The sequence below is a fragment of the Schistocerca serialis genome, chromosome 4 (assembly GCF_023864345.2).
Source record: "Schistocerca serialis cubense isolate TAMUIC-IGC-003099 chromosome 4, iqSchSeri2.2, whole genome shotgun sequence".
NCBI lineage: Eukaryota > Metazoa > Arthropoda > Insecta > Orthoptera > Acrididae > Schistocerca > Schistocerca serialis.
In genome coordinates this window covers 757524524-757538752 of record NC_064641.1, presented here as the reverse complement: position 1 = coordinate 757538752, position 14229 = coordinate 757524524, and the positions used below count along the sequence as shown (strand labels likewise).

The 14229-nt window shown below is 44.0% G+C and overlaps 1 protein-coding gene across 5 annotated transcripts in view; it reads right to left on the bottom strand.

The window, feature by feature from the left end:
• LOC126473301 (6-phosphofructo-2-kinase/fructose-2,6-bisphosphatase 2) overlaps window positions 1–14229 on the bottom strand; it is a 381167-nt gene that overhangs the window by 87207 nt on the left and 279731 nt on the right. The window contains exon 1 of one of the 5 annotated variants that reach the window (XM_050100273.1): window positions 8898–9025. The exons of the other annotated variants lie outside the window; for them this stretch is intronic. The gene's annotated coding sequence lies outside the window, so the exon portion shown is untranslated. Of the gene's footprint in view, window positions 1–8897; window positions 9026–14229 lie in introns of those variants that run through there. 5 annotated transcript variants of the gene reach the window in all.

The following is a 14229-nucleotide window of genomic DNA, read 5'->3' as shown; positions in this document are numbered from 1 at the left end:
AAGATAGTAACTGTTCTCGAAAGAACAGGTACCACTAATGACCGTGCAGCTTCTCTAGAATAAATGATAATTAATTGAAACCCTCAGCTGCCGAGAGGTGGTGTTGATAAAGCTCGATGGGGACAGCTGAAAATTTGAGCCCCGACCGGAACTCGAACCCAGGATCTAAGTGGATGGGCAAACATCTTTAGGTACATTTCGTATGTAGATTGTGGACAGTTGGGAATGTGGGTCTCACGGGAAGCGTGCAAGGGATAAGTCCCTGCAGTCGCGCTATTCATCTGTGTCCTCGGTGGCCTATATGGATAGAGCGTCTGCCATGTAAGCAGGAGATCCCGGCTTCGAGTTCCGATCGGGGCACACCTTTTCAGCTGTCCCCATCGAGGTATATCAACAACACCTGACGGCAACTGAAGGTTTCAATTAATTATCATTGTGTCTTATGAATATATTATATCATGCAGTGGGAGAAAAAGGGCGTCGTCATTATCTCGGCATATAAACGAATGGATACACACAGTTTAACCATGCAGCGAATAGCGCTCCTATTGTATACTATCGCTTTCTGTTCCATCTGCTTCGAAATGGGTAAAGACTGGAATAACAGTGTCAAGATATGCACTGAATACTGCAGATCATCGTCAGAGAACTAGTTATATGTTCCCGTAGAGTAAAGAATTGCAATAGTGCAAGAGATGGTTTGAGCGTTGTGAAAGAGAAGACCTTTCTACAAGACAACATCAATAGGCTTATAACGCGAATAGTAAAGCAACGGTCGGTTCGAAAAGCAAAGGTTTCAAACAATTTGGTATCTAAGGGCTGTTAAAGTTCAATAAAATAACCAGTGACTGTCATCAAACTTATACCTGCTAGTGCAGTGGCGTTCTTACAAGGAGGTGGCTACTTGGAATCCTGTTGGTGCAAGAAATTTTCAGCATCAGTATTTTGTCACACCTATGTGCCCATACACTGTTATTAAATCCCTCCTCCCTCCCTCCCCCCCTCTCTCTCTCTCTCTCTAAAAATATCTAACAAACATTGACTCTAAAGTGTATACCTTAAGACCTGTGAGCACTCCTTTCATCTTCGATGCTGTGAAGCACGTCTCTTCCACTGCAAACTGTTTGCTTTCCAAATCTTGGAAGAAGGCAGTATCGCTCAAAATAAGAAAAAAAAGTCCAGTAAACGTAGACTCTAAAACGCTTACCTTAAGATCAATGAGCCCTTGTTTACTAGAAGAGATGTGTTTCACAGTAGTGCAGATAAACAAGTGCTCATAGCTCTGAAGGTATGCATTTTTGAGCCCACGTTTACTAGACATTTTTTCCATGTTAATCACCCCTGAAAGTTTGTCGGTGGAGTTCTGGTTAACAGAGGGGGGGGGGGGGGGCTGTCAATGTTCGATTGTCGTGTTAAACTACTGCCTGCACACGGCTTTACCCTCCCCTTTATCAACAGCAAACACGCAACACTACGACTGACACGTACGCTTCACTGGTCTACACTGAACAGTAACATTTAAAGGTGGTCGAAACTAATACTGCGGTTATCACAGCCAATAACTTCTATTACCCTCATTCCGCGTAAGTATCATCCGTTCAACGTACGTAGTACGTTACAGCCACGGATATTTACAACCCTAGGATAGAAATTTATGTGCCTTAGAACTACACAGGAAAGGAAGGAAGGAGATTTGTTTCACACTAGCGAAGATGAACAAGTGCTTATAGCTATTAAGGTATGCATTTGAGAGACCATGTTTACTGGACATTTTTTTCCTGTTTTGGCCTATAGTATCACCTCCGAAAGTTGCATTCTTAGCAACAACGGTACCGGAATATGTATTCCACCGTCAGCGGTATCAGAATTACTTTCGCTAGTTAACTTCGGACTTGTTCGTTTCCGAACCAGGAAACCTTACCTCAAATTGATACGTTTATCCGTCTCCATCATCTTGTATATACATCCAATTATACGCACCGGCGCCTGTAACTTTTACGCTACGTAGCGTCGTTGGCTGTCGTTTCCGGACATGGGTTCCCATGTAAAACTTGATCTACTAAGTCCCCTCTACAATCTCTCGAATTGTGCAACATGGATTGTGAAACACCTGTAGCAAACAAGCCATAAGTGAAGAGATTAATGAATATACTTCAAAGAAGATCATGTTCTTCAAGAGATCTCTATTTCGAAGTGATAGACGGGTATCTAGTTACCATTTGTTTCTGTTCACTTTCAATAGGGCATCCAAACACATACATGAACGTGTGTGGCAGTAATTAAGTTACAATTAATCGTCTATGAAATGTCGACTGACAATCTACGCCACACCACGCAGATGCTGCGGCTCCGCTGTGGCGCTCAGGCTTGTTGTTGTCAGTGTGCCAGAGAGGAGAGTGGTGCGACGTGGGGTCCCTCGACCCAGATTCAGCCTGCGGCTACCGGCTGTCGAGTTGTTACCCACGCGGGAAGCCCACCGGTTAGAGCGGACTACTGCCTCATTGCTCAACACCTCCGGCGCCCGTTAAACCGTTATCTGCCGTGATAAACATGAACTACTGCCCACCAGAATTGCAACACCGTGTCGCAATTCTACAGCGGCACCGTCGTCGCCTGTCCAGAATTCAGATTATAGTTCCACGATATTGCTGCTCGCCCTGGTCAGTGTCCCACGACTGTCGTGCGAATATGGAATCGACGGGTTCGGGAGGGCTGTACTCAACGCCATACAAGATCTCAGCAGCCACACGCGACTAGCGCCCGAGAGGACAAACATGCTGTTCGCTCGGCTGTGCACGATCGTACAGTCATGTCATCTATCAGATGTGGGATTGTTTGCAGCAACTCAAGTATCCTCACGAACACTACGACGATGTCTCATATATCACCTAAAAATTTAATCACGCGTTCATCCTATTCTACAGCATCAGCACAATAAGTAAAATTCCGTTATTTGTTACCCTTTTTGATGCCGAAGTTTTAATGGCTACTGGTGTATATACTCCCCTTGTCAGAAAAGTTCCTGGACGAGTATTTTTTTTTAAATTTCTGAGTTTGCAATATTAAAAAGAAACAAGTGTTATTTTGCCTTGTATGTGTGCATCCTTGAAATGACCTTAGCCACTAACTCACTAAGTGGCAGGGCTGTGCTTAGCAACACACTGTTTGGGTTTATGAGACATTAGTTGCAGTGACACAACTGATGCTGACTGTAAGCAAAGAGTGAACATTAAGTTCTGCATTAAGCTCGGGAAATCCCCTACTGAAATGTGGACAACGATTAAGCGAGCAAATGCAAACGAGGCACTTTTTTAAGAAGTCGTGTTTTCGAATGGCACAAAACATTTCCTGAAGACAGAGATTCAGTGCAAGGCGATCCCAGAGCTGATCGCCAGTCTACAGCACATACAAATGCAAGCATGGAGCGTATAAGGCAGCTACAACAAAAAGACCGTCATGTAACTGTGCGTGCGATATGAGAAAACCTTAATTTGAATCATGATGTGCGTCATTAGATCTTACGCGAAAATGTAGGGAAACGGAAACATAAGGAAAAACCCGTCCCTCACAAACTAACAGACGAACAGAAAGAGGAAGAATTTCTACTGAACTACTGGATAGAGCCAGACGTGATAGCACAGTTTGTGTCAAAGATCATTGCTGGAGATGAAAGTCGGTGCTACCACTAAGACCTTCACACGACGCGTCAAAGTGCTGAATTGCAGAGTCCTGGATCACCAGTCTCGAAAAATGTCAAGCGACAACTTTCGAGAACAAAGACCATGTGGATCGCATTCTTTGACAGTAAAGGATTAGTTCACCATGTTATGTTCCTCCAGGTCAAACAGTGAACCAAACTCATTACATCGAAGTCTTGAAACGTTTACTACAAGCAATTCGACGTCGCCGCCCTGATTTGAGCCAATCGCAGGACTGGTTCCTACTGCACGACAATGCAAGACCCATACTGCTTTATTTGTTACCGACTATCTGGCCACATACTCTTTTATTGCCATCCCACATACGCCGTATTCGCTCGACATCTTGCCTTGCGATTTTTTCTCGTTTCCGTGAGTGAAAAGGCAACTGAAAGGAAAGCTTCATCAAGACGTCGCAGACATCTAACGGGCTGTGACAAATGACGTTACAAGCGTCGCAATTGAAAATTTCCCTGCTAGCTTCCAAGATATTCAGAAACGTTGGCAACTGTGTATAGATAGCACAGGGGACTATTTCTAGAGGAGCTAGGATCATTGCTTTCTAAGTGCAATCTGCTATTTTTTTAGAAACCTCTCCTAGAACTTTTCTGACAAGGGGAGCATCTATAGGATGTATCAGATAAGGCGGTTTTTTCTATAACTTACGAAGTAATAAATAAAACGAAAATTTATTCAGATAACGAAACGCAAGAAACGTCACTTTATGCTGAGATATGAATATAGTTAATTGGTTGTTTCCCAGAGACTTACAGCAATGAGTTATATTTTTTTTAAATAGAACATTATTTTTATTATCTAGCTAATGTATTTAAACCAACTGTATACAATCAGTTTAAATCTAATTTCTAATAATTTTAGTTGGGGAGCTAGAAACGTTCAAAGTCTTAGGGGTAGATGCAGCTTACTGTGCTTTACTGGTTGTGTAGTGGTTGACGTTCTGGTGTGCATTGTTCATTTAAGTGAGGTTTTTAAAAGACTGACCATGTGCCTGAATGCATAACTCAGAGCAACTTCAAAATGACCTACAGACTAGATGCAAATTTGCTGGTGTCACGGAGCGACTAGCTTCCTCGATACGCTGTTTGAAGTACCTGGAGTTTGTGTATTCTAGGTCAATATCTGTGGCAGACCACACCTAGTTTGTCTGTGCAAGAATATGTTGTACAATCTAACCAAAGCGAACCGGGGAATCTTGTCGCACCGCGACACCAGCAAACTTTACATCTTGTGCGCAGCTCGTTTAGAGGGCGCGCAAATTGTGCTCTCAGGAAGTTTCAGCCCTCACTTAAACGAACATTCCGCCACCAGAACATAGCCAATTGTGTACAGCAAGTTGCATTCACCACCAAAACTTTCAACGCTTGTAGTTCCCAAACTAAAATTGAAACAGTATCAACTGACCGTCTATCGCCGGCATGTTCAACTCTAAACGTCCTTCCTTCCTAAAATTGAAGTAATTTGATTTAAATTGATTTGTACACTGCCGGGTTAGATATATATCAGCAACAGGCTAGACAAGAAATATTCTATTTAATAAATTATAACTTGTTGTTATAATTCTATAGAAAATAACTAAATGAACTATGTTCACAACTCCGGAGAAAGAGTATTGTTTCTTAAGTTTACCCATGTAAATAAACATTCCTTTCACTAATTATTTTGTACGTTATAGAGAAATACACTTTATCTGAACCACCCCGTATATGATTTGGCGTATGCTCCCTGATAATCTACAGTCTCTTCGTCACTTATACTGCCGAAAGTAGTCAGGCATACCAGCGGTATTTTGAAGGGGAGGGAGGGAGAGGGAGAGGGAGAGAGAGAGAGAGAGAGAGAGAGAGAGAGAGAGAGAGAGAGAGCGCATGTATATTGTCTTCTTACTCATTCCTAAAACGTTCCGTCAAAAGTGGTGCCGGTTCTTCGAAATATACAAGCTCACCAGCTCCGTCTTCACAAACACGTCAGTTTCTGTTGGGCAGCCACCACAAATAACAACAACATCCTCTCGCCATTATTACGACTTGTCCATTACTTTCCACCATCCTCTTAAGCACGTCACATATGAACGAGGTACCCCACCTGCGTTTTACAGCTAACGTATTATATCTGTTTAGTGACTGCGTGGGTGATGGACAACACATCTACAGGTTGAGGGTTCGATTTCCAGCTATTTCAACTCTGTATGGTGTTGAATGGTGTTGAACGGTAATTCGGATTCTTAGTTGCATTTCGGAACTCCCTCATAACTCGCTTTGTGTGTGCCGATTCGCATGTCAGTTTAAGGAAAGAGCAGATCATGGACCAGCAGAATCGAGTCTAGTAAAGCTATGTTCTTCAAAACAACTTTGGTGTTGATAGCTGCTTCACTATTATTACAACTTGCGTAAGTTGAAAGAGCGAGTCCAATGTTGCCAGTCTGTAATAGCTATAAATTGCATTTCACGCGAAGAGGAATGTTTCGGATACTACAGATTCATCGGTTCCCAACACCATCAATTCGCGGTGAGTCCGAGACGCCCAGAGAACTGACTCGTTTGTAGACATTGAGAACATCTGTAACAACTGAACTTCACGGTAACAAAAGTAAAAACGTTCCAACAGTTTTATCAGTTACGGTGCGCTAACCGCAGACACAACACGAACGCCCCCTAGAGATTACGTCTGTTTCCACAGCGATAACAGTCTAGAAAAACAACCTGTTCACCTTCTACATTGCTATGTACCGTGTACATAGGTATTAAAGCGGAAAAACACAACAGGAATTAGGTAAGGTAGGCAAGCTTTAGCAAGTCAATGATCTAATCTGCATGATAAACAATGAAATTTTCCGCAGCTCTTACGCGTTCGCTGCTGCACATGTGCTATATAATGCTATATAATGAAGGAGGGCGGCAGCAGTTACACTCAATAACAAACACTAGACTCAGGCAGGAAAAGTAGGATGCATCTCAAATTCACAATTACATATCAGCAAGTTTGGCTCTGTTGCCGCCGGCCGGAGTGGCCGTGAGGTTCTGGGCGCTACAGTCTGGAGCCGAGCGACCGCAACGGTCGCAGGTTCAAATCCTGCCTCGGGCATGGATGTGTGTGATGTCCTTAGGTTAGTTAGGTTTAATTAGTTCTCAGTTCTAGGCGACTGATGACCTTAGACGTTAAGTCGCATAGTGCTCAGAGCCATTTGAGCTCTGTTGCCTAAGTAGAGTTGCTCGGTTTTCGCAAGCAGGCTTCTAATGTTGTTTGGCTGTTAAATGTTTTCTGCTAGATACGTGCACTGAAATGAAGTATTTACACACTAAATGATACTTCGTTGGAAGGCAGTCTGTTAACCTCGTTTGTGTAAGAAGCAAGTCAGCGATTGTGCAGTCATGAAGAAGCTTCAAAAACAGAAAAAAAACAACAAGGGTAAGAACCAATAAGAAGAAACTATTATCACTTTCCGAGAGAGAGCGCTATAACATTTTTTTATTATAGTCAAAGTAACGGGAAATAATTGCAGAATGATCTGTGACATCAAATTCCGTTCTCTGTAGGCGAAAGTGCCTGTACGTACAAATAAATGAAATGAAAGCGATATCTCGACCGGACAATCGTGCAGGTGACTGAGCTCTTAGGCGGGAAGGGAAACTTTTTGTAAGTAGCTTTGTTGTAATAATGTTGTTGTTTATAATGTATGACTGATGTGCCATTTTATGGTAATAGGTAACAAATAAGTTACTATTTGTAGCGAAACGAATGACAATACAGACAACTGGCTACACCCGAAAACAGAAAATTTCAAATGTAATCCACTGATCTATCTGAAACTAAGGGAGTAAGCCCCCGAAATTTGCCGTGGGAGGATGTAAGCGACTGACAGAGGTAATTGTTTTAATTTATATCTTGTTACAGTTGCGAGAAATACTATAAACTTCAGAGATGAGCAATGTAAATACATATGTACCATCTGGTTGGAGGTTCCGGCTTGTAAAAATGGTTCAAATGGCTCTGAGTACTAGGGGATTTAACTGCTGAGGCCATCAGTTCCCTAGAACATAGAACTACTTAAACCTAACTAACCCAAGGACATCACACACAGCCATGCCCGAGGCAGGATTCCAACCTTAGACCGTAGCGGTAGCGCGGTTCCAGACTGTAGCGCCTAGAACCGCTCAGCCACTGCGGCCGTCTCCGGCTTGCCACTGATTATGACGACAGGACGGACGATTGCGAAAATACCTGTGGCTGACTGCGAATGTTTCTCATTAATACAATGTAGCCTACGGGGAAACTGATACCTTCGAACATGTGAGGCGTTCTCCGGATGTAGATACGAGCAAATCATCTGAAAATTCCTCCTAAAGACGACGACTTAGTGATATGGGAAAGACGGCCTTCATTTCTGTACTGACCATATAACTAGCATTTTATCCGTCACTTTCTTTTAATATTAGACAAGTCAGAAGCGCAGAAATCACAATCTGAAGCGCCAAAAAGATGGTATCAGTAAGACAGACGTAGAAAGAAAGCTTAGATATTCTGCGTACGTAAGTAACTGCCCACTTTCTTTCAAGCATATAGGTCTACTATATCTTGTAATAGTTGCTGGCAACAAACGAAAAGTGACAGGTGAGCGGTTTAAATACATACGTATCATCTGACTATGACGACAAAGGTGGAAGATTTCGAAAGCTCAGCAGTAAAATGCTAGCCTACGGATTCAAAGCGCACGAGTTCAATACCTGGTCGGTAGTAGAATTTACATCTGTCTTGATAACTTGTTTCATCTCTGTCAATGCTTTTTAATGTGAGATGTTGCGCCGTGTTTCAGACTCCAAGGTATACTTTAGGTTACCCCATAACTGGTTGGCCAAGTCAGTTCGAAGACCGGAACAATGGAACAGCATACCAACTCTAATAGGAGTACACGTAGTGAAACACTGCGGTGTTACACCAACCCTACTAACGCCGTTGATAATTAATGTTTGTCATTAATAAACTACATCACGCGGGAGACGGATATCACGCATGTGAAGTGCCTAGCTTTGTTTGTACGCGAGTCACACACTCTTGTGCAAGGTACGAGCAAATCATGTGAAAGAAGCTTTCGAAAGAACGACGTCGTTCAGACACGGTAAGGGCGCAACTGCCCACAAACAAGTACGCAGCACAGAGGGAAGACGGGTTGAGCGACGGACTCACGCGGCAGGTGTGGCGGTGGCTGTGAGGAGCGGAGCGGAGCGGAGCAGGTACTCGCTATCGACACGCCGGCGGTCCGCACGCTACTGCTACAGCCGCCGCCGCAGCTCCAGCTGCCTCGGCGGCCACAGCGCGTCACGCTCGGAGGGCGTACCCCGCGCCTGGCGCCGGCCGGCAGCGTCCGCCACCTCTCCCGACGCATCCACGGGCTAAATCTGACGCGTTGCGTAAAAACCGACGCACGCCGCAGCTGCTTTTGCTGCGGTCGGATTGAGTCAGTAAAAACTTGCGCCGCGTCCCATGTGTGTGTGTGTGTGTGTGTGTGTGTGTGTGTGTGTGTGTGAACGCGAGGCCGCGCGCGCGACCGAGCGACAGAGAGAGAGAGAGAGAGAGAGAGAGAGAGAGAGAGAGAGAGAGAGAGACTACCTGATGAAAAGTATCCAGATACTTAGTAGTGTACAATAGTATGGGTTGTGTTCACCCTTCGCTTTTACACTGTTGTTGTTGTGGTCTTCAGTCCTGAGACTGGTTTGATGCAGCTCTCCATGCTACTCTATCCTGTGGAAGCTTCTTCATCTCCCAGTACCTACTGCAACCTACATCCTTCTGAATCTGCTTAGTGTATTCATCTCTTGGTCTCCCTCTACGATTTTACCCTCAACGCTGCCCTCCAATGCTAAATTTGTGATCCCTGAATGCCACAAAACATGTCCTACCAACCGTTCTCATCTTCTAGTCAAGTTGTGCCACAAACTTCTCTTCTCCCCAATCCTATTCAATACCCCCTCATTAGTTGCGTGATCTACCCACCTTATCTTCAGCATTCTTCTCTAGCACCACATTTCGAAAGCTTCTATTCTCTTCTTGTCCAAAATGGTTATCCTCCATGTTTCACTTCCATACATGGCTACACTCCATACAAATACTTTCAGAAACGACTTCCTGACACTTAAATCTATACTCGATGTTAACAAATTTTTCTTCTTCAGAAACGCTTTCCTTGCCATTGCCAGTCTACATTTTATATCCTCTCTACTTCGTCCATCATCAGTTATTTTGCTCCCCAAATAGCAAAACTCCTTTACTACTTTAAGTGTCTCATTTCCTAATCTAATCCCCTCAGCATCACCCGATTTAATTTGACTACATTCCATTATCCTCGTTTTGCTTTTGTTGATGTTCATCTTATATCCTCCTTTCAAGACACTGTCCATTCCGTTCAACTGCTCTTCCAACTCCTTTGCTGTCTCTGACAGAATTACAATGTCATCGGCGAACCTCAAAGTTTTTATTTCTTCTCCATGGATTTTAATACCTACTCCGAATTTTTCTTTTGTTTCCTTTACTGCTTGCTCAATATACAGATTGAATAACATCGGGGAGAGGCTACAACCCTGTCTCACTCCTTTCGCAACCACTGCTTCCCTTTCATGCGCCTCGACTCTTGTAACTGCCATCTGGTTTCTGTACAAATTGTAAATAGCCTTTCGCTCCCTGTATTTTACCCCTGCCACCTTCAGAATTTGAAAGAGAGTATTCCAGTAAACGTTGTCAAAAGGTTTCTCTAAGTCTACAAATGCTAGAAACGTAGGTTTGCCTTTTCTTAATCTTTCTTCTAAGATAAGTCGTAAGGTTAGTATTGCCTCACGTGTTCCAACATTTCTACGGAATCCAAACTGATCTTCCCCGATGTCCGCTTCTACCAGTTTTTCCATTCGTCTGTAAAGAATTCGCGTTAGTATTTTGCAGCTGTGACTTATTAAACTGATAGTTCGGTAATTTTCACATCTGTCAACACCTGCTTTCTTTGGGATTGGAATTATCGTATTCTTCTTGAAGTCTGAGGGTATTTCGCCTGTCTCATACATCTTGCTCACCAGATGGTAGAGTTTTGTCAGGACTGGCTCTCCCAAGGCCGTCAGTAGTTCTAATGGAATGTTGTCTACTCCCGGGGCCTTGTTTGGACTCGGGTCTTTCAGTGCTCTGTCAAACTGTTCACGCAGTATCATATCTCCCATTTCATCTTCATCTACATCCTCTTCCATTTCCGTAATATTGTCCTCAAGTACATCGCCCTTGTATGAACCCTCTATATACTCCTTCCACCTTTCTGCCTTACCTTCTTTGCTTAGAACTGGGTTGCCATCTGAGATCTTGATATTCATACAAGTGGTTCTCTTCTCTCCAAAGGTCTCTTTAATTTTCCTGTAGGCAGTATCTATCTTACCCCTAGTGAGACAAGCCTCTACATCCTTACATTTGTCCTCTAGCCATCCCTGCTTAGCCATTTTGCACTTCCTGTCGATCTCATTTTTGAGACTTTTACACTACTGGCCATTAAAATTGCTACACCACGAAGATGACGTGCTACAGACGCGAAATTTAACCGTCAGGAAGAAGATGCTGTGATATGCAAATGATTAGCTTTTCAGAGCAGTCACACAAGGTTGGCGTCGGTGGCGAGCATGAGCAGCTGTACCTGTACACGTCATCCAAGCTCTGTTTGACTCAATGCCCAGGCGTATCAAGGCCGTTATTACGGCCAGAGGTGGTTGTTCTGGGTACTGATTTCTCAGGATCTACGCACCCAAATTGCGTGAAAATGAAATCACATGTCAGTTCTAGTACAATATATTTGTCCAATGAATACCCGTTTATCAACTGCCTTTCTTCTTGGTGCAGCTATTTTAATGGCCAGTAGTGTATGATGGCGGGGACTCTGCTAGGAACTTTCAGTGTTGGGTCTGAATGTGAGTGGAGGAATGGCAACCTCCTCATGAGCCGAAACCGGAGTAGGTAGGGATGGACTCTGGGGTCTGGAGCGAAGTCAGTGTTCCAACTCATTAACAAAGGTGTTCCACTGGGTGTAGGTTGGGACCCTGAGCCCAAGAGCAATGTTATTGTCCACAAACCATTGCCTCGTAGATGCTACTTTATGACAGGGTTGCATTGTCATGATAAACAATCATTGTCTCCCAACTCTTCCTCTACTGCATACAGTACACAATGCTGTAAAATGTCTTCATATCCTTCCGCATTTGGCATAGACAATAAAGTGGCCACACCAGAACCACGAAGACGATCCCCATGCCGAAACACCAGCTGCTACGCATTTCACACTTGGCACCGCACATGGTGACAGGTAACGTTTCCTGGCACTCGCCAAACCGAAACCCTTCCACTGCATTTTCACAGGGTAAAGCGTGATTCGTTTCTCGAAATCACTCGTTTATCGTCATCCACAATCCAGTGGCGGTGCTCTTTACAACCATATCAAGCGTCACTTAGCATTTTCTTCAGAAATGAATTGCTTATGAGAAGTTGCTAGACCATTATACGGCCGGCCGGTGTGGCCGAGCGGTTCCAGGCGCTTCAGTTTGGAAACGCGCGACCGCTACGGTCGCAGGTTCGAATCCTGCCTCGGGCATGGATGTGTGTGATGTCCTTAGGTTAGTTAGGTTTAAGTAGTTCTAAGTTCTAGGGGACTGATGACCTCAGATGTTAAGTCCCATAGTGCTCAGAGCCATTTGAACCATTTTAGACCATTATACGCTGTTGTTTGTAATTCCCTACGCACTGTCACTGCGCTAGCTGAACTGCCGGCAGCATTTTGGAACTCACGAGTGATTCCTTTCGATTGATTTCGTGCGAAAACGGTTTTGTTGTTATCTCTGAACTTTAATTCCCTTCGCAGAAATCTTCTTAGTTCCCTTTATTGTTTGGTCGGCGCACAGATTTAATAACATGGGGAATACGTTTGAACCCTATTGCTCTTCGACTCTTAGAACTGCAGTTTGGTTTCTGTATGTAAGTTCCGCTTTCTCTATGTTATTCGTCGAACTTTAGAATCCCAAAAAGGCCCTTGAAGTTTTAATTGTCTTGAAAATAGTTTATAAAATGAATGTCAACAAAAGTAAAACACGGCGGAAGGTCTCTCTCGAATTAAACATGTGGTGACGAAGGAATCGGGAAACGAGACACTAAAAGTAGTAAGCGAGATTTGCTACCTGGGCAGCAAAATAAGTGACGATCCCGGAAGTAAAGAGGATATAAATGCAAACTGACAATAGCACGAATAGCTTTACCGAAAAAAGGCATACAATTTTAAGTGTTACAATGTCTTTCCTGAGAATTTGGCTGGAGTGCGCTTTGAATGAAGCATAGACGTTAAACAGTTCAGTAAACAATCAAGAGATACCGAAACGAGTTTAGGAGACTTAACTAAAAGCAGGAATTGGTTGCTAGGACACATCATGAGGACTGATGCAATAGTTTAGTGCTGTAATGATGGAGGGACATTGGTGGGGGGGGGGGGGGGGGCGGAGGGAGAGGTAAAAAACTGTAAGCAGGTTCAAATGAATGCAAGCCATAGTTACTGTGCTGAGATGAAGATGTTTACGCAACATAGACTGGCTGCAAGCCGCATCAACCCAGCCTTTGGACGAAATACCACGACAGCGATATTAAAGACGTAGTTAGTAATGTAGACGCCAACTGGCTTACCGAGTGCTAACAACGGTTAGCGTCACATCACCGAAGTTCGGCGCTGTCGGGCTTGGCGAGCATTGGGATGGGTGACAGTCCGGGGCTACCGAGCGCTGTTGGCAAGCGAGATGCACTCAGCCCTTGTGAGGTCAATCGAGGAGCTACTTGCTTGAGAAGTAGCGGCACCGGTCACGAAAACTGACAACGGCCGGGAGAGCTGTGTGCTGGTAACGTGCCCCTCCATTGTCGCATCCTGTGTCGCCCATCTGCGGAGGATGATTCGGCGGTCGGTCGGTACCGTTTCGCCTTCCGAGGCCCGTTCGGACGGAGCTTTTAGTAATGCACGCAATATGACGCGTATAGTTTGGCTGGGTTACTCGCATGGTCGAGACAAGCACGAGAAATGACTCAAGATAATCAATGCGAGTAATTTCTGCGCTCTTAAATAAAAAGTAATAGTAGTGTTAAAAGGTAGCTATACTGCTCGACGTGATAAATATGAACGTCGGCATAAGGCCACGTCCGACATGCATTTTTCCTGTACTTAAGTCAACAATTTAGACAACTGCGTGACTGTACATGTACACTTAGCCTACATTATCACGATTTACCTTAGAAAAATAGACATAAAATTTTCCAACTTGGAAATATCTCAAAAATTACTAAGAAACGGACATGTACACAGAAACTGACTGTGTCACCACCAACGCTGATTTGACTAATCGGGCCACAAATGAATCGCTATTTCCGCGAGATAGGTGTGAAATAATAGGCGACTAGGGTAAGTGGGTGGAAAACAAAATAAAGGAAGATTGGTATATATTAAGCACATGAGATCCCCAAGGACGAA